General features: G+C 33.0%; 1 protein-coding gene across 4 annotated transcripts in view; it reads left to right on the plus strand.

Annotated features, from left to right (window-relative positions):
* Positions 1–27,467, plus strand: part of LOC105205885 (elongation of very long chain fatty acids protein AAEL008004) — a 59,819-nt gene that overhangs the window by 8,129 nt on the left and 24,223 nt on the right. For 3 of the 4 annotated variants that reach the window (XM_011175425.3, XM_011175424.3, XM_011175423.3), the window contains exon 1: positions 17,512–17,938. The exons of the other annotated variant lie outside the window; for it this stretch is intronic. The gene's annotated coding sequence lies outside the window, so the exon portion shown is untranslated. Of the gene's footprint in view, positions 1–17,511; positions 17,939–27,467 lie in introns of those variants that run through there. 4 annotated transcript variants of the gene reach the window in all.

A 27,467-nucleotide genomic window follows, 5' to 3' on the forward strand; every position in this document is an offset into this window, starting at 1 on the left:
AATCATATAGGCGAAAATACGTCTTTCGCGAAGATAACAATTTTTTTTTACTTAATAAACAATTGAATCGATTGGAACTCTTTGGAAGGCGCTTTAATATGTTGAGAACTGTAGGAAAAATATTTTTTCGTATACAAAACTCTTTCAAAAATATCAGCATCTCACCCATGTAGGCGTAAAATCGGCTTTTTTATAAGTTATTAATTTTTTCTTGATTAACTAATATCGGAATCGACCGCAACTCTTTGGAAGGCGTTTTAATATGTTGAGAACTGTAGGAAAAATATTTTTTTGTATACAGAACTCTTTGAAAAACATCAGCATCTCACCCTTACGTGCGTAAAATCGGCTTTTTCGGAAGTTATTAATTTTTTGTTGATTAACTAATATCGGAATCGACCGCAACTCTTCGGAAGGTTCTTTAATATGTTGAGAACTGTAGGAAAAATATTTTTTCGTGCACGAAACTTTTCGAAAAAGATCAGCATCTCAGTTATATATGCGGAAAATCGGCTTTTTCGGAAGTTATTAATTTTTTGTTAATTAACTAATATTAGAATTGATCGCAACTCTTCGGAAAGCGCTTTAATATGTTAAGAACTGTAGGAAAAATATTTTTTCGTATACAGAACTCTTTGAAAAACATCAGCATCTCACCCATATAGACGTAAAATCGGCTTTTTTGGAAGACGGAGAGCAAATGTGTGAATTGTATGTTCAAAAATAGAACATACAATATAAATGACGACCATAAAGCCATCAGTCAAGAATGTCCTATTTTTAAAAGGGCGTTACAAAAAGAGAAAAGGAGAGCAGGTTGGGAGGATACAAAACAGCAACTACAGAGGAAAGAAGAAATAATTATGTATACAAATGCGCAGAGCTTACCAGCGTATATAGATGAACTTCAGCATCAGGTTATTAGCCCAGGAATTTTAGGATTTTACTTCGGAAAAAATGCCACCTAGCTAAATTTTTGCACACACCTTTATTTAGACATTATAAACAAGGTGCAAAAAGTCCCCATCGATATCGTGTTAGCTTCAAAAGTTATTCGAGGTCAAAGGTCACAAAAATTGATTTTTTGTGAATATATCGCTTTCTATTAGTCGTACGTCAATTATGGTTATTATAAAAATTGTAGATTGAATTGTTCTCTACAACAAATGTTCTGTACATTTTTCATGTACGAACAACCGTTTTCACGTTATACGGCCAACAAAGTGTTCGCAGAACACTAATAGCAATACATTTGTTTCCACACCAACTTCGAGGTAGAATATAAGGCGCGTTTTTTTTACATGGTTTTCCCTGTAGGGAAGGGAATTTCTGAGCAAAGAACCTGCATCAAGTTTTGTTTCAAGCTTAAAAAAACTGCTGCAGAAACCCATCGCATGCTTGTAGAAGTATTAGATAAAATTTTAATTTTAATTGGTTATATGATAAGACTTTTTACTCAATATAAATTTTACTTTAAATCCAAATGTACTTTTTTACATATATACTTGTAAATTAATTGAAAATATTTTCTACATATTTCTTACTATTTAAAATCAGAGCGTATTTGAAACATATTAATTTAGCACATTTAAATATATTAAAATATATTTAAAATATATTTTAATATATTAAAATAATATATTTAAAATATATTTGTAAATCTGAAAAAATGTTTGATTAAATTAATGAAAATAATACGAACATTTTAAATTTTAATTAAAATATCTGGATTGAAATAAAGTGGTTCTTATTCTTTCAATTCAAAAGAAGTTTTTATAGGTTACATAATCCATTTTAACTCACAGGATTAAAATAACAATTGTTATCCTTCCTTTTTTCAGAATCAATCATATGTTTAAAATATTAACAATTATAATAAAATACATTTGAAATTAAATATGTTTTATTTATCCTTTATAGTTTTGTTACATTTATATAGAACAGATTTTCTAAGTTGTTGCTTGATTGCAGAATAATAGATTTTTATAAATTTGAGACTTTCCTCTTTTTGTAACCATTCAATACATTAGAAAGATTTGTAAGATAAATGTAATACTGGCCTAATAAAACTACATACAAGTATGTACAGTTAGGAGCTAAAAGATTGCAACACTTCCGTGTCTAAGTTATATCTTGGAATGACGAAATTGACCGGGTGGAATCTCACATAAAATCAAATTATGTAGGTGTTTTCATCATGCACTTTATTCTCTTTATATATACATGTATGTATACATACATGTACGACATACGTATATTATAAATGTCGCATAATTAATAAATTATTTTGATCATTTTTTAACAGATTATTTAGACGGTGCACATTCTCGTCTACCAAAAGCAACTCAATTTAATAATGGAAATGTTAATTATGAATTACAAATCTCATTAAGTACCGGAATTTCATGTTTAGGAAAATATAAATTTGAAAACACATTAAATCTGCCAGAACCGGAAGAAGTTAATTTTTCGGAAATTTTGAATACAACAACAAGAGTCAGTAAGTTTCTCGGGTTTATCAATTTATTATATAAATAAAGTCGACAATACTAACAAAAATTAATTATACAATACATCACATTTTTTAATGCATCACATTAACATTTTAATATAAAATAAAATTCTTCTTTAACAATAAATAATTATTATAGTGATAGAAGGTTATATCAAAACAAATTTTGTAACATTATATAATAATAAATTAAATAAAAAGATAGGTTGCGGTTCAATAACTGACGGAAAATACAAATTGGAAGTTAACGTATCAAACTTCGATACAGAAGATTATGATGACTAAAATTTAAAAAAGGGAGATAAAATAAAAATAATAGTAATGATATAAACAAGTAAAGTATAAAAGAAATGAGTACAAATTTATATAATATAAAAAATGTGAAAAAATTTATACACTTTTTATAATATTAAAAATTTATTTTTATTTGTGTGCACCAATTACCATATCTATTTACCAATTTATTAAAATATTTATACTTTTAACTTAATATATAATTTTTATAATAAATCTACATGATTACATGGACATTTTTTCCCATTTTTAATTTAGTATATTTAGTATTACACACACACGCGCGCGCGCGCGCAACTATAACGTAGTTAAAACTACAACTGTCAAAACGCAATCTCCACGATGACAGCAGCTCACGAAGTAAGCACAACGCGAGAACCAATGAGCATTTTGGAAAAGCTGCAACAATAAACTTCGAGAGATTGCGACTATCGATTTAACACGGATTTTTTCAGAAAGGACTAGAACAAAACAAGCGCGCGCTACGCGAGCGCTATAAAGCTTTTAATAGTGAATGTATATTATATTTAAATAAATATAAAAAAATTAAAAAATTAATCAAGTTCAAAAAAATTTTACATAAATTAATAAAAACAATTTTTTTTATTTTTTTATTATTATTGATTTATGTAATACAGTTATAATTAAGTATAACTAAAGATGTGTGTGTGTCTGTGTGTGTGGCTGTGTGTGTGTCTGTGTGTGTGTCTGTGTGTGTGTCTGTGTGTGCTTCTGCTTCTGAATAATTAAGGGGCATAGTAGTGGAAAGAATGTTCTTAATCCGTTACCATAAAAAAAATTCGGCGGTAAACAGCGGGAAATCTTTTTTAACATTGACATATACTTAAAAAAGATCTTAAAAAAAATTTGTTGACGATACATTAAAATACCATCGCTGAAATTATGCAAATTTTTATATTTATTATTACCGCAGAGCTGTCGCTCCCATGTTTAGATTGTGTCACCGATAGGAACCAGTTTTCTTAAAAAAACTGCAGTTTGTCTCAAGGATACTGCCTTGATATATTTATTATTACCGCATAGCTGCCGCTCTCATGTTTAGATTGTGTCATCGACAGGAATCAGTTTTCTTAAAAAAATTGTCTCAAGGATACTGTCTCAAGGATACAATCAATTCAATGTCGCCCACTCAAAGAATGCGGAAAGATTTAAATATATGTATGCTGTGCATCCAATTCCTCTCTCTCTCTCTCTCTCTCTCTCTCTCGAAAAAAGAGAAAGTAATAAAAGAGAAGGTAGATATAAAAAATATGGCAATGGGAGTAACGAAATTAAAGAAAGGTAGCAAAGGAGTAGTAATTATGGGTTGTGAAACTGGAGAAAAGGTGAAAAAATTGAAAGAGACAGTACAAGCTAAGCTGGGAGAGCATTATAAAGTGCTCGAGTCGTCTCAATCGAAACCAAAAGTAAAAATTGTTAACATAAATTTATAAGAAATGAACTTAGATGATAATGAACTTATAAATTCAATTAAGAAGCAGAATAAAATAGATACAGTAAATATGCGAATTGTGAATGGTTAAAGAAAAGAAGAGAATGATTAAAGAAAAGAGTAACAATCAAAGAAGAGGAAATGACGAAGGATCAATAATAATGGAAGTAGATGAAGAGACGCACGAGCTGATATTGAAGAAATCAAAACTAAATATAGAATGGAAGAAATGTCCTGTATTTAATCACATCAGTGTCTAAAGATGTTTTAAATGCTGGGGGTACTTCCACATTGCTAAAAATTGTACGAGAGAAGAAACATGCTGCAAATGCGCAAGGAATCATAACTCGCGTGTTTGCACAGCGACGGAGAGCAAATGTGTGAATTGTATGTTCAAAAATAGAACATACAATCTAAATGACGACCATAAAGCCATCAGTCAAGAATGTCCTATTTTTAAAAGGGCGTTACAAAAAGAGAAAAGGAGAGCAGGTTGGGAGGATACAAAACAGCAACTACAGAGGAAAGAAGAAATAATTATGTATACAAATGCGCAGAGCTTACCAGCGTATATAGATGAACTTCAGCATCAGGTTATTAGACCAGGAATTTTAGGATTTTACTTCGGAAAAAATGCCACCTAGCTAAATTTTTGCACACACCTTTATTTAGACATTATAAACAAGGTGCAAAAAGTCCCCATCGATATCGTGTTAGCTTCAAAAGTTATTCGAGGTCAAAGGTCACAAAAATTGATTTTTTGTGAATATATCGCTTTCTATTAGTCGTACGTCAATTATGGTTATTATAAAAATTGTAGATTGAATTGTTCTCTACAACAAATGTTCTGTACATTTTTCATGTACGAACAACCGTTTTCACGTTATACGGCCAACAAAGTGTTCGCAGAACACTAATAGCAATACATTTGTTTCCACACCACCTTCGAGGTAGAATATAAGGCGCGTTTTTTTTTACATGGTTTTCCCTGTAGGGAAGGGAATTTCTGAGCAAAGAACCTGCATCAAGTTTTGTTTCAAGCTTAAAAAAACTGCTGCAGAAACCCATCGCATGCTTGTGGAAGTATTAGATAAAATTTTAATTTTGATTGGTTATATGATAAGACTTTTTACTCAATATAAATTTTACTTTAAATCCAAATGTACTTTTTTACATATATACTTGTAAATTAATTGAAAATATTTTCTACATATTTCTTACTATTTAAAATCAGAGCGTATTTGAAACATATTAATTTAGCACATTTAAATATATTAAAATATATTTAAAATATATTTTAATATATTAAAATAATATATTTAAAATATATTTGTAAATCTGAAAAAATGTTTGATTAAATTAATGAAAATAATACGAACATTTTAAATTTTAATTAAAATATCTGGATTGAAATAAAATGGTTCTTATTCTTTCAATTCAAAAGAAGTTTTTATAGGTTACATAATCCATTTTAACTCACAGGATTAAAATAACAATTGTTATCCTTCCTTTTTTCAGAATCAATCATATGTTTAAAATATTAACAATTATAATAAAATACATTTGAAATTAAATATGTTTTATTTATCCTTTATAGTTTTGTTACATTTATATAGAACAGATTTTCTAAGTTGTTGCTTGATTGCAGAATAATAGATTTTTATAAATTTGAGACTTTCTTCTTTTTGTAACCATTCAATACATTAGAAAGATTTGTAAGATAAATGTAATACTGGCCTAATAAAACTACATACAAGTATGTACAGTTAGGAGCTAAAAGATTGCAACACTTCCGTGTCTAAGTTATATCTTGGAATGACGAAATTGACCGGGTGGAATCTCACATAAAATCAAATTATGTAGGTGTTTTCATCATGCACTTTATTCTCATTATATATACATGTATGTATACATACATGTACGACATACGTATATTATAAATGTCGCATAATTAATAAATTATTTTGATCATTTTTTAACAGATTATTTATTTAGACGGTGCACATTCTCGTCTACCAAAAGCAACTCAATTTAATAATGGAAATGTTAATTATGAATTACAAATCTCATTAAGTACCGGAATTTCATGTTTAGGAAAATATAAATTTGAAAACACATTAAATCTGCCAGAACCGGAAGAAGTTAATTTTTCGGAAATTTTGAATACAACAACAAGTCAGTAAGTTTCTCGGGTTTATCAATTTATTATATAAATAAAGTCGACAATACTAACAAAAATTAATTATACAATACATCACATTTTTTAATGCATCACATTAACATTTTAATATAAAATAAAATTCTTCTTTAACAATAAATAATTATTATAGTGATAGAAGGTTATATCAAAACAAATTTTGTAACATTATATAATAATAAATTAAATAAAAAGATAGGTTGCGGTTCAATAACTGACGGAAAATACAAATTGGAAGTTAACGTATCAAACTTCGATACAGAAGATTATGATGACTAAAATTTAAAAAAGGGAGATAAAATAAAAATAATAGTAATGATATAAACAGGTAAAGTATAAAAGAAATGAGTACAAATTTATATAATATAAAAAATGTGAAAAAATTTATACACTTTTTATAATATTAAAAATTTATTTTTATTTGTGTGCACCAATTACCATATCTATTTACCAATTTATTAAAATATTTATACTTTTAACTTAATATATAATTTTTATAATAAATCTACATGATTACATGGACATTTTTTCCCATTTTTAATTTAGTACAGTGCTCGGAATTAGTGGCACATTTTGAGCCGATTTCCGAGGCGACGTCTACTGTCTCCCCTCGAGCCCCTCACTCCGCTCGCGGGCGGAAGTCTAGGCCCTAGGCTATTTCTTTTACAAGGGACGCTCTACGCTCCTGAGCCACAACATTTGACGCGCGGCCGGCAGCTCGGCTGTAAGCCCGCGAGCGGAGTGAGGGGCTCGAGGGGAGACAGTAGCCGTCGCCTCGGAAATCGGCTCGAAATGTGCCACTAATTCCGAGCACTGATTTAGTATATTTAGTATTACACACGCACACACGCACGCGCGCGCGCACACGCACACACACACACACACACGCGCGCGCGCGCAGCTATAACGTAGTTAAAACTATAACTGTCAAAACGCAATCTCCACGGTGACAGCAACTCACGAAGTAAGCACAACGCGAGAACCAATGAGCATTTTGGAAACGCGGCAACAATAAACTTCGAGAAACTGCGACTATCGATTTAACACGGATTTTTTCAGAAAGGATTAACTAATATTGGAATCGACCGCAACTCTTTGGAAGGCGTTTTAATATGTTGAGAACTGTAGGAAAAATATTTTTTTCGTTCACAGAACTTTTTGAAAAAGATCAGCATCTCATCCATATATCCATAAAATCGACTTTTTGGGAAGTTATTAATTTTTTGTTAATTAACTAATATTGGAATTGACCGCAACTCTTCGGAAAGCGCTTTAATATGTTGAGAACTGTAGGAAAAATATTTTTTCGTACACAGAACTCTTTGAAAAAGACCAGTGTCTTGGGGCAGTGTTACAGCATCTCATTGTCGTGTGAATTTTTTATTAATAATAATTATTTATAATTATTAGAAGTGCGCTAGCTGTCACAACTCTTCACGAGCTTGTGTGTGGAAACGTAATTCGTCATTTAAAACTTTTGTACAGCTCAAAACTCGTGCTAGAACTGTTTTACTATTGTACATTTCTTATAATAATTACTTATAATTATTGGATTTTAATTGTCAGAACTATTCACTGAATTTATCTAGACTTTAAAACTCCACGGATTTTTACTCTCCCACTATTAAAGATTCAAGATACGGTGAGATGCTATTTGACATTGTCGGAAGTTAGCATCTCATTTCTTAAAACCGCGATTTTTATAGTAATTTTGACAAAACTGTTGTTAAAACTTATCAAGAACTGTGCAACTATGCTGGATGCTAATCAACACGCAGTTTATTCGTGAGATGCTCACACTTAAGATGCTAACTTCACACACTCAAAATTAAGTAGCTATTATTTTAAATTTTTGTAAATTAATTAAAGTTAATATATAATTTTACAAAATAAAACTTTTGTTCTTTGATGTGCTAAAATTTTTTTAGCGACTAAATACACTTTTTAAATATGTCCTGGACTACTATTTTTTTCTAATTTTTTATCTTAAGTCCTTGAATTTTTACGTACTTTTAAGTTCTTATTTTTGAAATTAATACATGCATACATACATCAATTTGTATAATTGATGACTTTTCATTATTATAATTAATGATAAGTTTAAAAAAATGTTTTTTGTATGTTAAACGTCAATATTTTCTTGATTTTACTCAAATTTTTTAGTTAAATATTTTTTAAGTATAATGAGCTTGATCTTTAGCGAGTAGATTAGGTTTGTCATTTTTTGGTTGTTGAGATAAAACGTAAAACTATTTTTCTAGCACTCTCTTCTTGTACTTTGAAACACAAACACGTCCTGTGTGCTTTAGAACATTCTCTTTTTCGCAGCATTTTACGTATTCATACTGATTTAACGTGTTCATATGGATATTAAAGAAACATCATCATTTTGAATAAAGTAACTTTCACAATTACTGAAAGCTTAAAGAAATAACCAAAAAAATTAAAATTATTAGCGGAACTTATATAAATGATCAGTAACGCGTCATGCGCGTTGAGTCTCATCATTACACTGTTTGGCCAAATAATTCCAATTATGACTGCATATTTTAAAAAATATTATGTGAAATTTTTTGTTAATATTTATCTGATTATTTTTTAATTAGTATCTAGACAGTGATTTATTTTTTTATTATATAAATAGCAACATTTTGTATACTTGCACTGAAAGGAAGTCTTGTTGCGTCATTTAGAATTTAGTAGATTCAATTAATACATCTGTTTAAAAATGGACATATCAGAAATCTTGTAGGAATTACCAGATTATAGTAAAATCTATCAAACGTTTTAATTATAATAATCAGAGTGTTATTATTATAATAACCAAAAACTTTGTTTGGTTTTACCAGAAACACTCAATCTTTTAATATAATAATCAGGTCATATTTCATGCGTTTTTTTTTAATTGATGTAAAGGTTGTTGATTATTTATTATAAAAAATTTATTTATTATAGAAATTATTCTCTTGGTTATTTATCATAAAAAAATGAATAAGATAAATTAGTCAATTTAATGTTGATATTTATTAATGTTATATTGTAGTATTTTTTTATTTTTGATTAGATTACTTGTGCTATAAATATGTATGAAGAATAATATAGTTATCTCTTAACATAATTTGTTTATTAAAATATGTGATAATTTGAATATATTGTTTTTTATTTTATGTTTTATACTTACATAGCTTTTTTGAAGAGATAAAAACTTTAACGAATATTAAAAAATCAACTAAAGATAATTATTTATAATTGGATAATATCTCTTATTAAATGCACATTCCCACAAGAATGGGTTTGCTTTTTGCTGAATGACTATATAGGTGTTCACTACTCGGATAAACAGAAAAAATTGAGTTTCATGAAATTTTTCTTTCCAAGTAGTAAACACTTTATATACCTATTTAGTAAAAAGTAAATCTGCTTTTGCGCTAATGTGCATTCAATAATAAATATTATAAACTTATAGTAATTATCTCTATTTTTTCCCGTGTTCGCTGAAGTTTTTTTTTAAATCTATTTAAGTACACCAATAAAAAAAGATAATATACTCAGACTATCACCAGATTATTACATATTTTAAAGAACATATTATGTTAGGAATATTACTGCATTAGTTTCTTTCCAAGTAGTACACACTCTATATACATATTTAGCAAAAAGTAAATCTGCTCTTGCGCTAATGTGCATTCAATATTATATTGTTATAAACTCATAGTAATTATCTCTAATTTTTCCGTGTTCGCTGAAGTTTTTTTTTTTTAAAGACCAATAAAAACATATTGTGTTAGGAATATTACTGCATTATTTTCGATGTTATATAATAATAATGCCTAAATGTAATCATATCGGAAAGAGAATGAAAAATATATTATAACGACATTAATTGATGTCATCATTAAACTGGTTAATTTATTATATCTTATTCATTTTTTTAGTAATAAATGTTAGCAGCAGTAGCAATTAGCAGCAGTATTACACTTCGATTTACACGGTACTTTTTATACATGAGTTCAGTTTTACGAAATCTTTTTTACGCAGTTAGAAAATATATCTTTCTATGGTATTTATTGAAATTATTTTATATCAATGAGCCAAAACTTCTTACTTGATTGTACTTATTACATCGGTCGACTGCTTTGGAGAACAATACTGACAGCTATAACGAATAAAATTTATTTATATTTGTTTTCCTTAACTTTTATTATTGTTTTTATGTAAATATGTGAACTAAATAATATATATTTTTACATTCATGGATTTTTATATGAAATTTTGATATTTGTGGGTTTTTCTTTTATATTTTGTTTTGTATTAATCGATTTCATTTATACAATTTTCAAGGTAAAAAGGATTATGCTGAATAGATACTCCGTCTAAAAAAGATTTAGCTTCTAATTTTTTCATATTAATTTATAATTTATTTATATGAGTAATGTGACAATGTTATTTGTGTACCAATAATTGAATTATGTTAATAATTAATTATAATTTTGCATACAATGCGCGAATGAAATTCAAAGGTGAAGTCAAATGGTCTTTATTTTAAATAATGCAAAACAGAAAATTTTATCAAACCTCATTCTTCTATTATGTACGATGTTTTTTTACACCGTGAATTCGCATTATTTAAATCAGCATGATAGCGATAAATTTTTATGACGTTAATTCAAATTATTTAATGTTTATTAGTAGGGTCGGCGGAGCAAATTTTTTGCATGTGTGGAATAATTAACGGATGGAGGGCAGGGAATCTGATTAAAGTTAAATTTAAATTTATAAAAAAAAAATTTATATTATGTACAAAATAAAGTACACATATATTTTTTTATAATTATTTATTCAATAATTATTTATTCAATGCAAATGTAGCTTTTTGAACATTATTTTTACATATGAATTTGTTTACAAGTTCTTCTAAATTTATTGATTTAGTCTCTTCTTTAAAAATATAAATTGTAGCAATGCTATTTAAACGATTTTGAAGCATTGTCAAACGTAAGTAATTTTTTAAACGTCTGCAGAAAACGATCGTTTGCAGGTACAAGATGATCCTGGTATAACCAATAATAATTTAATTAATTTTATAAACTCCGGCGCAATGTTTAAAATTAATAAATTACTTTTTAAAAAGTTAACTACATCCTTCAAACTACTGGCTTTAATTTTGCAATCACGCATAATGTCCAAAGAAATCTCACAGTCAATTTTAATTTATTAGAATTGAAATGATTTTCTTCGTCAGTACCTCATTATAAAAACTAATTATGAACGCATTATATAAGTTGCTACCAATTATATAACGCTCACATTTTCTTACAAACGACAGTGTTGTATTTTCAAATCTGTCTTTCAAAGAACAAAGAGTTTGATCCATAATTTCAAACATTTTTCAAAACAAGTTTCAAAAAACATTTTTCTGTAATGATTTTTAGGCTGCTGGAAATTAACTTCATTATGAGAATTTTGAAATTCATATCGTCTAGGATTCTTTCTTGGTTTTTTAATTTTTGGTTCCTTAATTCCAAATTCACATGTGTGGAAATTCCACATGCCAAAAATTTACATCTGTGGAGTACTCCATCATTCCACATACAAAACGCCGCCCCTGTTTATTAGATGCGATTTTTTACTTTGATATACTGACCTATAGTTCACATAAAGTGCTGCAAGAAATTGTATAAAAGTAATGCAGTCATGATTTATTGATCATAATTGTTACTGCATTTTATTCAAATTACTAAAGATTTTTGTGATTTATGAGTTTTATTACTAATCATGGATATTTACCACGGTATCTTATTTTAGAGAGAAATTAATTTTTTTGAGATATATAATACGTTTAATTAAGTATAATACACACATACATTTCTACATAGGTGCTGTCACCGTTTTACAAAATTAATATCTATTATTTTTCCAGTAAATGCTACCGTACATCAAAGAATAAGAGAATAATGAAGTGATTTTCGTTTAGATCGCTTCCTTCTTTTCTAATTGCATTTTTTATTCTGTTATTATGTTATTATAACTTAATTACCTAGGTAGCACATGTTGGTTTCATATACGTTTTATAAACGTATACATAATTTCATAATCGTAAAGGTCCATTGAACAGAATGCTTTTGAAACCGTAATTTATGAAATATAATTTTTATGTTTCTGTAATGTTAAAAGAGGTTTCTATAATGGTTTCAAAAACGTATAAAACAAACGTTTCATCTACCGGTTTTTAAACGAACATTTCAACTCGTGACAAATGTGCCTAGAACGGTAATAAAACGGTAATAAAACGGTAATAAAACGGGTCATAAAACATTCCGGATAAACGTTTATAAAATATTTACAAAACGCTTTTGAAATGTTTACGTGCTACATGGGTAATTGGTAATTAATACACCTTTGTGCATTACAAATTGTCATGATTCAAAACAACGTTAATTATAGTTACGAGGTAACATAGAAGGTAACTATTTACGTTTGCGATAGCTTTCTTCCTAAAACAATTAATAACTCAAGTTATGAATTCATAATCGTAAATCATTGTAATGTGAAAACGATAGATTCGTACGATGACCCGTTGACCATGTCAATCATGCTTAAATGATTACTTCCCATGTTGCGTACACAATTTGTAAGACAGATGCAAGCAGCTGCCTCTTTCTCATAATAAGTATAAAGTTGTTTGCTATGCAACTTATTTTTATACAGACGATTGCAATACTATAGAGAAATGATGTTGCAACATAGAAGATTACTCATATAAGAGCTCATTACCCATATATGATGCGTTAAACAATAATTGAGTTCTCGAACGTATGCGTGTTTCTTCGCCCCCTTCATGTTCCGTTTATCTGCACGCGAATAATTTTGCAAGATCAGCCGCACCGTAGCAATCCCACTCGGTAACGTTCTATTTAATGAGGGCCTAGCCGGTAGACGTCAAATCGATTAGCGCATCCATTGTTTATGCGTTACGTAAAAACGTCATGGAACATTGATCGCTTCCTGAATATAATTGCACGGCCGTACGTCATTACTTCGATGCTATTATTTTTTCTCAGATCGCAAAAGCCGCTTACAAAATTAAAGTTAAGAAAGCGAAGTGTTGCGCTAAATACTGCCGGTGTAATGTTCCGCCGCCGCGTCGAAAGAACGTGGGCGCAATGTAACGCGACAGTGATAGCTTTCAGTTTCGGATTTAGAGGATTTTTCTCAAGGCTCATTTGTCAGTATATAGATTCCTTGAGCTGACAGGCGTGAGGCAATTCTCGAAATCGGGATACGCCGAGACACGAGCCAGTTCGGGGGCTTTCTTGTTTGCCAAATGTATAATTCATTCGGAAAAAAGAAGTAGCATCTATGAGAGAGAATACTTTCGCTCTTCCGCTAAGTCAGATGGCCTTTTTTCATCATGATTGATGCTACTCGCGTACAAAAGCATTTAAAACTCAATGAGCATTTCTTCATCGTGCCCATCTTCCGATTAAATCACGTTCTCTTCTCGTTTTATTTATTTTATTTTATTTTATTTTATTTTATTTTTTTTTTGGGCGCGATGCCCTTGAATGATTGTTGAAACTACTATCTCGGTTCCCATACATAATGCATATCGGAGATTTTTTTAAGATGCGATTGTAAGATCGTGATCTTTGGACTCGGCGAAAGTACCTGCATAATTAGAAGGAAGTATAGCCATTCGAGAACGTAGCTTGTCAAGGCTACTGCGAATCAATTTGCCTTCGTTTTTCAACTGCGTTGCAAATTCAGACGGAATAAACACGAAATTAATGCTTCGTTCTGCACTCCAAGCTATAGATAATTAATTATGCCTTATCAAAGCCGATATATCTTTTTTATTAAAATTTCTTCTTGCGTGGCATTGAACTTGTCTGGCCTTCGGCGGGATATCCGGTCCTTCCGTGGAAAGTCCAAACTTAAAATAGAACTCTCCGCCCCAAGCAGAGCGACGTCAGATATAAATTCTGCTCGTACTTTATGATCCTTTGTATTTTTCCGTTTAATACGTAATGCTGAGATGCATAGATTATTTAAGATATTCTAATTTTCTAGAATCGATAGAACTGTTGGTTGATTTTTACCGTTTGAATTCTTTTTCAGTGATTTTTTTTTAACTTGTTTATTACTACCAAGTTATTTATATTAATGTGTTTGTGATGTATTGATCTTTTTGTGCTTATATCTTACATTACTATTGTTTAGATATGGTTACAGACCGTTTATCAGAATTGAGCACAATTAAATAAAAATAGATTACCTGGTCTAGCAATTGTTCTTGGACAAAATTTCTTTAAATTAGGTTTATCTCGTAATTAAGTAAGTATCTTTTTTTTCGAGTTTAGATTTTTTCTGCGTTTATACACGCGTTCTTTCTGTTGAAACGCCTGAGAATTATTTAATTGAGGTGAATCGCGTTTTTACTTGTGAAGTCTATTGAAGCTTTGTTCAATTCTCCCGTAATTGCATCTTTCAATCGAGGAAACAAAAAAAAGTGTTCCAGATGGATATAGAGGTGCAAGGACGATATTGTGTCTCGAAAAAAAAACTTGTGTAACGGAAGGTCATGTGCGTTATTACGATGAAAGTTCCATCGATAATAATTATGTCGTTTGCAATGCGAACATATATGTTGAATATCTCAGGAAATTTTTATAAAAGTTAATATATTACTTAGCGGAGTGAAGTTCAAACAATGAAACCAAAGAGCCAAGTTCTCTCTCTTTTTCTTTTAGTTTTAGTGTTATTTTATTAATAATAATATTACATATTGGTAATAACAGCTAATAAATAAAGAGATAAAACAAATAGCGAGCACAAGATGTTTATTTGTTTAAATTATTTTGTTATTAATTTAAATTAAAATAAACATGTTTTGGCTTTACTTAATCGAATGTGAAAAAAAGGAGAAATTAAAAAAAAATATCAGTTAGATAAAAATAAGGGAAATATTTCTTAGAGTTTTGAAATTATAATAATTATATTAATAAATTGTTGATTATTAGAGCAATTTCTCATGTTCAAATATTTTTCAGAAATTTCTTCTTTCCTTTACATTTGTAACGACACAACAAATAATAACTAATATTGTTTCTATGACAAATATTTCTCTGTCGAACGATTGCCTTCCGCATTTTCAATCTTTTATCAAAAAATAACGATGTATGAAGATTAAGTCAAAGGTAAAGATGAAAATCACATCCGTGGAAAACAATATTTTCAGAGCTAAAATTTGTAACTTTGATAAAAATTAATACCAAAAAATTAATACATTGTTGAAAATAAATACATTTGACTAATTTAGACTGATAATGTATGAAAAGTACCAAGAAGCGAATTGTTCAGTCGTATAATTATTTGCTTTTTAATATACGTCTCGCCTCTGTATGTAAAATTAGCAAGTCAATCGTCCTGCGGTTCGGTGTAAAATTCGCATAATTTTTTGCATTCCGCGAATGCATTGAACGTATCGTAATTTCTTCTTTTAGAATTCATTCGATAAATAGGATTATTCGACGTGCAATCGTATTTATTCGAGTACTTAACACGACGGGATAAAAGATCACGAGAAGCTACGTCAAAAGTGCAGACTGACTGTTTGCACGTCACAAAGCGCATTTGACGTGACGTGACATAATAATCCATCCGGACGTCCGCGGTATCGCAGTTCGTCGCGTTGAAGTGCATCCGGGCCGAGTTGGTGCTGGTACTGATGAACGATCACAAACGAACGCGAACGAACGCTAGTAAAAAGCTAGTACTTTTTTATTTTGACATACACTGTTAAATTTCTAATATTGAACTATATTCAATTTGAATTATTTTTAATCATTTCTATGAATCGCCATTTTGCCTACTCAATATCATTATTTTAACTAAAAAAGGGGGGTGGAGTTGAAGATTTAGCTGAAGAAATGTTAAATTTTCTAAGGAAATGTTTAATTGATTGTATTAGGTATATATTTATTATGCTCAATAATTGGTATAAAATAAATGCAAATTTTTTAAAGCAAAGCTATTAAAACTATCATAGATACATCAAATTAATAGTAGTTATAGTAAATAAAAAAAATATGAATAATTTTTGAAAGATGGTTTACATTTAGGAATTTAAATTCTCTCATTACTCAATATATCCTTCAACTTTTTATAAAATCAACTTCTTATAAAACTTGAGGCATATAGGTATAGGATATTCGAATCTGGAACCCATCCAGCGATTACAAAGTCCATTTTCATACGGAGTTATGCATCATTTTTGATAAAGAAAATTACATAATAAACTAATTTGCAGTAGACAAAAATTTTTCTCAACTATATAAAAATGTAAGATTTATGTTTCATACATTATGATTTCAGAAATGTTTTTAGTACAACGTTTCTTATTGGCGTTTTGTGACTGGCGTTATGAAACTATAAATACGTTTATAAAACTTATATAAAAGCAATATATGCTATCTAGGATGAATTGATTAGCTGAAAGAAAGAGAGAGAGAGAGAGAGAGAGAGAGAGAGTGTGTGTGTGTGTGTGTGTGTGTGTGTGTGTGTGTGTGTGTGTTCTTTAACTACATGTTTTGTGTTAAAATAATAAATTTCAAAATATACGGAAAAATAACAAAGTAAAAAATAATAAAATATTATTTAATTCAAGAAATCGATTTAATTGTCATTCTTTAATAATTGACAATGCACCGACAATGTTCACGAATTCGGGATTGTTTATTCTCGCGGCACGGTCCGCGCACAACGCAGCAATTTCATTCGTTCGCGTTTGTTCGCGTTCGTTCGCACTTGCCAGATCCGGCTCCGCCTTTTAGGCATCACGATCTGCTCGTCGCGTTGACGTCACGCAGCGAACGCTGCGACGACGTCAGGAGCCGTGTGCAGGTGAACCATAAGCTCGACATCGCGCACACGGCCTACGACGACGAGATCCGGAAGACGCGAGCGGGAAGGAGAGAAAAATGGAGAGAGAGAAAGAGAGATAGAGCGAGAGAGAGGCGGTAGAAGGGACCAATATGGCGAATCGGTTAAAAGCAATGCACCGGCGTTACGTCCGCCAGTCCGCGAGTTGGCACGACGGCGGTGCGTTCGTCGCTTCGATATCGACACGGTCGATAATGCTCCTCTCTTTTCCTTTCTTTTTCCTCCCCTTCTTTTCTTCTAGTTTCTCCTTTTTTTTTATCGTTATCTCCTGGAACCTCGTCGGCAAAATAAATCTCGCTCTCGGTGAAGGCCGAAATAACGTAGATCTTGTACGATTTTTCACGCAGTATCACCGATAACATCATCACCGTCGTGCCGATCCCTTCGTTCTTCCGAAAAGTTGAGAGAACGGACGACGGAAAATAGAAAAGAGAGAGAGAGAAGGGAAGAATACCACTTTCGTCGAAGTGTCACGATTGTAGTGTGTGTTACGAATTTTGGACCAACGTTGCTCAATCGGAGCGCGATCTTCCGACTATTAGTAAGTACAGTGAGATTTTTCTTTTTTGACATGATTAATCCTGATTCCTCGATGTTGATCCAGTTTCATCAACGGAAAATGACAACATTATCGATATTAATAATTTTAATGATTTCAAGAAAATGCAATTAATATGATTAGAGAAAATCTTGAAAATTATAATTTGATTGAATTGTCTCTAACAGCACGAGATATCGTACGAATATTCGAAACATTATATTGTCCCATTGCAAAGTAAACAGTATTAGCGTTAAATAGTTGAGAAAGTTGTATTACAAGTTGTATAACAATATGTAATGCAATAATATCACAATTTTCTGGTTGTATATCATTTTTATATTATACGTGCAATTTTTATACATAAACATAATAAATCTTTATTTGTCAGATCATTTATTTTTTTTCAGTCAATATCCAGTAGAAAAGAGTATTGCACATCAGCTTTTCTATGAATAAATTATTTTCGTTGTTGATGAAACTGGGCGACAAGGGTCAGTGCAATATCGGTGTGTTCAATTTTTGATGATATAGATATCGGGAAAGTACTATTCGTCTGTCATGTATGATATAAACCCATCGCAATTGTACCGATCTATATCCTCGTTATTGGCGGTCAATAAAGAAATTCTATAGAGAGTGTGCTTAAAGTCTATCCCTACTCCCTAATTTTGGAAACGGTTCAAAATAGTGAAAAACAAATTACAAGAGCGAATTACGTGTTCAATTCGTGGGGTTGCACTATTTCCCTCTTCACCCCGTTAAAAGAATAGCTTCCTGAAATGATCAAACACGTATTTCGCGGTTTCTCATAATTTTGAATCGTTTCCAAAATATTGAGACAGACTTTGCAGACACCCTGTATAGAATCAGATTTTAACTCGCTCGCTCGTCGTAAATTGAATTGAAATATTACAGAGTGATAGTTTCGAGCAATGGCTGTTCGACGTTTTAATTATTTCCGATCGGCCATTGATCGATCGATCGCTCGGGGCTGGTCCGCGAACGCATACGAAATCTATCTTCCTTCCTTCCTTCCTTCCTTCCTTCCTTCCTTTATTCGTACCGCGCCTCGCTGCTTTTGATGTGAATCATCGCGAGCGCGCGATTTGAGTTCGATTCACGTTCCACTCGTTCGCGATAGACTTGTGGATTTAATGAACGTATTTATAGTCGTTAGGCCATCCTTATGTGCCGAAGGAAGCCTTGAGTCAACGTTTCACGATGCGAGCCGCGTCGTCGTGCTCTTCTACGTTCATTTCGCTGCGCGATTAGCAAGGCGGATGATCGCTCGCACACAACAAACCGACAGTTCGACGTCGCGTCGCGACTGCGTCAGCGGGGGGATTCCGCGCGATTATTGCGATCACCGTTCCCGTGATCGGGAAAATCGGGAAGTCGATGACGCTCCTTCTTCGGTTTTGACGCGCCACAGCTCGAGACAAATATGGAGATTTTTAATATTTAAATTTGTATATTCATTAATCGCATATTTTTATCTTTATCTTTGAAAATTTAACAACGAAGACGACTGTACGCTTATTACCTCTTGTTTGCCTATTGCCTCATGCTTATTGCCGATAACGCCTACTGGGTTCTTAATTGCTTGCAATTCTTATGTATAATTGGATAGATAAGTTGTGTATTTTTTCAATGTTAACACAAAGTATCGCTCCGTTGATAGAAAAATGATACAGTTGAAAATTACGCTGCTTTTCAATAGAACATTTTAACAATTGAATTGGAGCAACGTTTTAATTAGAATAGTGAATATACATAACTTGATTTTCTCTCTTTGCGTGTTACACTTTTAATTATAATTATCTTTTTTACGATTGTCATTTAAATTTCGAAACTGCAACCGTATTGTATACTGAAAAAAGAGTTTGGTAATAGTTAGCAAATGTTGAGTGAAAATGTCAATTAAAAAGATATGTGGTTAATATAACAAAAAATAATTTTACTTTCTAAATATTATGTAAATATTACTAAAGATGATACTTGCTAAATATTCAGAAAAGTAAAATTATTTTTGGTTGTATTGATCAAATATTTAATTGACATTATTTCACTCTCAACATTTCGTAGCTATTACAACTCTAAATATTTTGGGAAATTTAATCAAAATTATGAAAAACTTTTTTTCAGTGTAGTATAAATTTCAACTCTTATTAGAATCGCGACACTTTTTCATAAGCAAACACCTGTTTGAGAGTTACAAATGTGTTGTTTTTCTACAAAAATAAATAATAATTAATCTTTACGATTGATTATTATTTTAGTAAAGATTAATTTCCTATTATCTAAAAAAGAGCTAATTTTTAACTTGTACACAGTAAAAAATAAAATGTAATTTTAACATTTTTGCATGTTCCAGAAAGTCCACTCTAGACTTTAAATTTAAATAACTTAAAATAAAAGTTATTTTAACTTAACTTTTGAGTTATTTTAACTTAAAATTTATAGTGGACTTTCTGGAATATTTTATTTTTTTACTGTGTATCACTTTTCTATCAACGGAGCGATATCTCTTTGTTACCTGGTGCTCGCAGTTACGAAGTTTCTTTTTGCTGTCTCTTTCTCTCTCTCTTTCTTTTCCCTTTCTGTCCTCTTTCTCACACTCGTTCTCTCTCTCGATGCGAGAGACGTACTCTCTATGTATTATCAAAGACGTAACGTGTAGTTGAATCATGTTACCGTGTCTACTAATCATAGACCATACCCCTCCGTTTTCGACTCTAAACGACACTGCTCCGGAATGAGATAATGCCGCTTCCACAACAAAGTATTCCGTCGTCGCCGTGTGTATACCGCGCGATTCTATATTATATAACGCGACGCAACGTACAATGGTGTACGTAGGATTAATTATTGCACGTAACACGTAACACGCGATGTCTCGAGTGGGATGCCACGAGACCGAGATTCCAACGTTATTCCTCGCGAGGCACCGTTCTCAATTGAAAAAAAAGAAAAAAAAAATGTTTTCCACGAAACGATGGAAACATTTGATGCGCTATTGAAATACATTATTGCTTATAAATGACATTGAAAGAAATAACACCTGCTGTAACAGAAAACTTTAATTTACATATCTGAGTAGTTCGTCCAATGATAAAAAAAGATCCGCCTATAATAATGAGAAAAGATAATTTAGACCATAATTTAATGTTATTTATTTATTATGCGCAATTATAAATCAAGAATGATAAATACAAGTGAACATAACGAGATTCAGCACAAATCGTTGTTAAGAAGAGAAGAGAGAACATACATATAACAAATTTCTCTTTTAACTTATATTGCTAAATTCAAACATGCAAAATTAATCCTCAACAAATAATACACACGCTACAAATATTATATCATTTTTCGTGTTGTTTCTCACAATTCAATAGTTTTTTCTACTGCCCGGAACCTATTAAATGATTAAATTATATTTTTGTATGACGCATTACGATACGATAACTGTCGATGTGTGTAATATTAAATTCCAATGACGTGTCAATCATCATCTAATTTATTTACGTATCACTAATTACGCTTCATTGTTATTTCTTGGAGCATGGTTAATTTTACTGTTCAACAATTTCCGATTTCAATAAAAGTACCTATTTTCGTACGACATATTTCGTTTAATTCACGCGCATAAAAGCGCGCTACGAGATCGCCCAAATATTTTGCGAACACGTAAATAAACTGATAGCACAATCGGCGAGGAAACAAGAAAAAAAACAGTTATTCAATGGAGTGCATTTTATTTCAGCGAGTATACTTGGCGTAGGAAGAAACGTGCAATTTTCGCGAACGTGAGATAGTTTTCGCATGCTTTTTCAAGGTCCTCTATCTATGATTAGCACTGCCGACAATTATATAATATCTGTCCAAGTAATTAGTATTTGCTTGTGTTCTTCAAGAAACTTGATTAGCAAATTAGTACAATCAATTCTGATACATCTCTTACCACACAGAGAAAAAAGTTGTAAAGTTAATTAAATTTTTTAATTTGATTAAATTTCTTTAGATCAAGTATTATTTAACTTAAATATATAAAATACATGAACTGAATAAATTAATCAAGTGACAAATTTAGTCAACTCAGCAACTTCTTTCGCAATGTATTTATTTGCATACTGTTTGCACAGTATAACGCTACGTGCGATTATATATTAATTATACATATAATACGTGTTTATAATAGGTTTGTTATAAATATTTATATAAATATTTTAATTAATCTTCCGCATTCACTTGTTTTGATTTCCACCAGATTTTCGGTAGCATAACTCTTACTTTCCGAGATCAGAATGATAAACCATCTGATGTAATGTATCCGATATAAACAGATCTTTATGTGTATTCCTTTGAATGTTAATTTATGCGTCACGCTTAAGCAATGTTATAATCGATTCAACTCTCGAAGTGCGGAAAATTACGGCAAATTGATATTGTAAGGAACCTGACTTGTCATTACAAACGATTAAGGTCCCGATAAAAAGGACTAAAAGGTAACTTGGTACACTACTGGTAATTATCACTGGTAAAATCGACAATAATTGACGGTGTATCATCGATGATAACCTGCTATTTAACCATTTATGCCTATATCCAATTTCAGTTTGCCTCTCACCTAATTATATTTGACGCATTTGGAGACTCGTAATGAGTATATACGATTTTTTTGTCGCGCGTACGAGTTTAAATTTTTGACTCGTGGAAAAAGATGGTTTTTTTTTCTTGTCTTTTTAATTATACGCTCATTAAATAAATAGAGCATTAGAAAGCTACGCAAGGTGGGCTGGTGCTCTATATTAATTACGGGCAACTTTCAGGCAAGATACAAATTGGATCACGTGTCATACGGTCAATTAAGTTTATTCGTCGAGCGATAGAGGCGGTAACACGTTCGTGTGGAATCCTGCGTAAAGCTAGCGAGCGAGCGTGTAGAGTCGCTCGCCTGGCGGACCGGTGTGCCGGTTACTGTATACAGTAACGCAATCGGTAAAAGCTGTTGTATAATCTATGCTCGAGAGATGCAAAAAGAACGTGTGTGCCACGCACTTTTTATATAGTCTTGAACAAGTGTGTCGCGCGCGCCAGGGAACGCGATCGCGTGCCGCGCGCGGTCTCCGAGTCGTGTCCCGCGGTTCTTCGTACGTGGGTCGATCGATCCTCTTACCGGTGCTTGTCGATCGTGATCGACAAGCGCGACCTATTCGCATCGATCGCATCGCTGAATCGCCGCGTCGCGTCGCGCCGCGCCGCACCGCGACACGCCAACTTATCTATCTGCCTATTACGTGAAACGCGCCGCGTTGCGCACGGCAAATTTTCTGACAGAAATCGGAATGAGTCCTGCTTTCTCCAGAAATCTTTCAATGTGCCTGCTCCGCGCGGCGCGACCCCGCGCGCGGATGTATCCACATTTTTTTTTCCGCCTAGCGCGGAATCCGCGATCTCATGCCTCGTCGGACCGACCGGTCATTAACGTCGGTTTCATTAATAAATGAAAGTCGCGCGGCTCAGTCTCTTTGGTGTACATTATCCATCATCTGCCAAGGCCGGAACGTTCGTTTTTCCATATTGCGTATTCGCGAGGAATCGTTGACCGTGTCTGTTACTTGGCTCTCGTACGCGCGCCCCTTCGCTACACGTGTCTTTGCGATGTTTATCTCTCGATCTGACGACTGTATCATGCGCGTCTAGACGGTGCGTGAGGTCGCGTTACGTTCGCAGGCAGCAGTTTTGAGATAAGCAAAGTCTCAAGATAGGTATCGGCGCTACTGTGGTAGGAAATTTTGGCGAGGCCTGTCGAGTCGTACGTCGAAATCGCTCTCGAATCGTTCTACGATTCCACGGAATTATCCCGTGATTTCTCTACAGTGAAAATTACGATGCGCGTCTTTCGCGTTGAAACATAATAGAACGTAGGATTCATCATTCGGTGAGGGGTCTCGAAAGATTTGTTGATAACAGGCTTCGATCGTTTTCGTTCGTGGCAGCCCATCAACGATGTTGAGGAAGGACTTTAATATGACGCTTATATAAGGGGATTCTCTCCCTGCCCTCCCTCCATCTCTTTTTCTCTCTCTCTCTTTTCCACGCGCAGCCATTAATGCGTTACAGCGGCTCTCGGCAAGTTACAACTTCATGCAGCTATGCACTTTCCCTGCTCGCTGTAACTCCGCTGCTGCCGCCCGCCGCGGCTGTTGCTGCTGCTGCTGCTGCTGCTACTGCTACTGCTTCCTGGCGTGGCGACATCGGTCGTAGCGGATTCTCAATAGAAAAAGTCCTATCGGTATTACCTCACCCCGGATCTAGATCCGATTCGTCTTCCTTCTCTGGCAAGACTCTCTCAGATTCGAAAGATCGCGGAAGTAAAAATTACGAAGGTCGACTGGCGAGATTCAGAATCCGCACTTTCTCGCTTACATTACATCATCGATCTTACGGCCTTACGGTGATTCGCTCGTTATCTGCATCGGGTGAGATAATACGGTGCAATGTCCGTAGAAATGTCCTAAATCTGCGTGAGTGTTCCGTCACTAACGACAGGGAAGAAGTTTTATTTTTAACTTCACTTTTGAGGTCGACTTTTCTTCACGAGAGATTATTAAAACTAGCATGGATTTCTCTTTCTCTTTTTCTCCCGAGTTCAATAAACAGATTCGCGGCCGCTCTGTATAACGTAACTGATACAACATAACGCGATCCGTTTTGAATAGTAAATAAGCAGCGATGATCGTTTCTCTACGTCGCGCCGCGCCGATCTCTCCGTGATATCGTGACGATCGTTTCGGCGATCGAGTATAGCGAGAGGTACGAGCGAACTTAACGAATGAATTATATAACGCGGGATTAAAATGCCGGTTAATCTATTCCGCATCGGCAGAATTATTCAGCTGACATTATCGATGGTGATTCCTTATAGTTACGATGTTCGCAACAACGGCCGGTGTTGCGATACGCTATGTAAACACGAGTTCGGGCATACGCAATCCGCGCGAGTCATTTCGTCCGTTATATATCCCGCATTTTTTTGTGTAACGCTATGCACGGAGAACGTTATATTAATTGGCGTCTAATGCCTGCATCATTCGACAATTGTGTGATTTCGGTAAACTGCTCTAATTGCGTTTCAAAAAAACTTTGCCTATTTACTTGGTAACACGCCTACGTGTTTTGGTAATGTTTCCCAGAGAGATGATTATTAAAGAAAATTGGATTATTGAAGAAAATTCTCGCGAGAATGGGAAGGAGGGGGGAGGTTAATCAGCGGAAGCAATTATACGCGAGTTTTCGTGAGTTTTCTGCGAGATCGTATTTCGCGACGAGAAGTACTTGAATTCAAATCAGATTCTGCTCATTAGAATTTGAAATGCACATTACATGGGACGACAGGAAATGTGCCGTTACCGGCGGTATCTTACGAATGTATACGAATGTTTAATCAGACGGGCGCGCGTAATGAAAATTAGAGAAAAAAAAAGATATTAGAAGTTTCTAACTCGCGTAACGATACTCTCAAATCGCTTCCATCGGTGTTGCTGTCAATCAAAGTTTAAAAAAAAAAAAAAAAAAAAAAAAAAACCGCTAATTCCGAAACGCTCGAGCTATCAGATTCGAAATGATGCAGACGACGAGCCATTTACGTAATCATTAATCGGTCTTTGGTGCCTCGGAGTGTGGCAATTTGGAAGCCGACGACGACTTTTTATATTAGTAATTATCGTCGATTGAACGATGATGCGTTGCAACGTGTGTCTCCTCTGGGATCAGAGATGCGCGACTGCAGCAGCCTTGTTGTGCAATCTTAGAAGAAATGGCAAAAGGCCGCGTCTCCCACGGTTCGTTAGAACGTCATTTCATCGCCATCATGTAGGTTCGTTCATAATGGCAAGTTGTCTCTCGTTGAAATGCAGCCGCGGGTCATTCGCGGACTTATCACCCTCACGTCATCCTCACGATCTTCTCCGGCTGTCGCCAATTTCCACACCGGGACTTACGACGTTATCCCCGGCCTGCCGCGCCGGGCCGGTGCCGCGGTGGAATCGTCGATTTCCGCGAAAATCGTCGTCGCCAGCGTCGTCGTCTCGGCCTTGCCCCAGTCTCGCATGTGCACGCGTTATCACGGCAGTTTTGTTACACGTTGCGTTAATGCGTCGTGCATGTTCGCGATGCACAACCGAGGATAGCCGTTTCTGCCGGTTAATTTCAAATAGAGCGATAATGTCTTAATGTCGCGTGTACGTATACAACTGTTAAAAATTGACAGCAGAATTTAACGTAACGCAACGGAAGCAAATTTTAAGCAGGCACATTAAAAACGTTTAATGTACATTTGATGCAAATTTAATATATTCAAAAGTTCATTAAATTTTATTTACATGCTTTTTAGTTGCAGATACATGTTAATGTACATTTAAATTTATGTAATTTAAAATACATTGAATTTCATGACTCTTTTAACAGCGTAGTCAAAGAAGCCTGTCCTATATAGCAGGCGGTTAGTCGGAGTAACGGCTCGTCGGATTTCATACGGATGTATTAATTACACGTCGCAGTTAATTGCTCGAGACCGCTAGCGGGGTATGAAGGAAAAAAAAGGCGGCAGAAAATTGTCAGATTTCAGCATCGTCTTGTACCGCGAGCGCGCGTATCTTGGAATATTTGTTCGCACAAATATGAGCAGAAAAGACAAATGTTTGGTCAAGGGCATAAATCACGGTGGTACAACGTTTACATCCGGTATCACGTTTCCGCGGATGAGGTCCTACATCAATGACTGCCTGTATCTTTAGCCGAATCTATTTTTGATTCGGACATCCAGGCCGCGGTTGGTCCGCAAATTCAATTATATGTTAATACTTTCAAAATTCTTTGAGTACTAATCCTCGGAATGATGCTTTTTGATATTAAAAGACTAGACGAGCAATCTGTGCTTCATCTGGCTAATAATCGTGCACATGATGCATCTATATTTAATTTATTATTATTAAATGAATTTTATTCAGAAAATAGTCAAACTCTGATTGATTTTAATTCTTTAGGGTAAATTCGAGTAGCAAAAAATATATTTTGTTACACAGAGTATCTTCTATGTATTGGCAAAATTTTATAAGTTTTGAATTTCCGTGTCTCTTCTTATCAGTACAAAATTACCTTTCCAAAAAATTGGCGCTGCTAAATGTCTAACTATAATCTAAATAAAATGTTGTAAAACAGTAGCGCCAATTTTTGTAGTTTAAAAATTTTTTATTTTAATAAAACATTCTCATTTCTGTTTAATTCTTTGAGATTAAATGTTACATATTTCATTGAAACTTTTTTAAATTAAGTACATCTACTTAGGTTAGAACAGAAAAATGTTTCAATAAAAATACACAGACAGTATCACTTGAATTTTATTTAAAAAGGAATTAAAGATACCGCTACTTGGGTTTTACTTAAAAAATAAATATACTATCACTTGCATTTTATTCGTTAAAAGTAGTACAACAGTTATTTCAAATAGCAATATATTCTCTTTATA

Source organism: Solenopsis invicta, chromosome 15 (assembly GCF_016802725.1).
Source record: "Solenopsis invicta isolate M01_SB chromosome 15, UNIL_Sinv_3.0, whole genome shotgun sequence".
Classification (NCBI taxonomy): domain Eukaryota; kingdom Metazoa; phylum Arthropoda; class Insecta; order Hymenoptera; family Formicidae; genus Solenopsis; species Solenopsis invicta.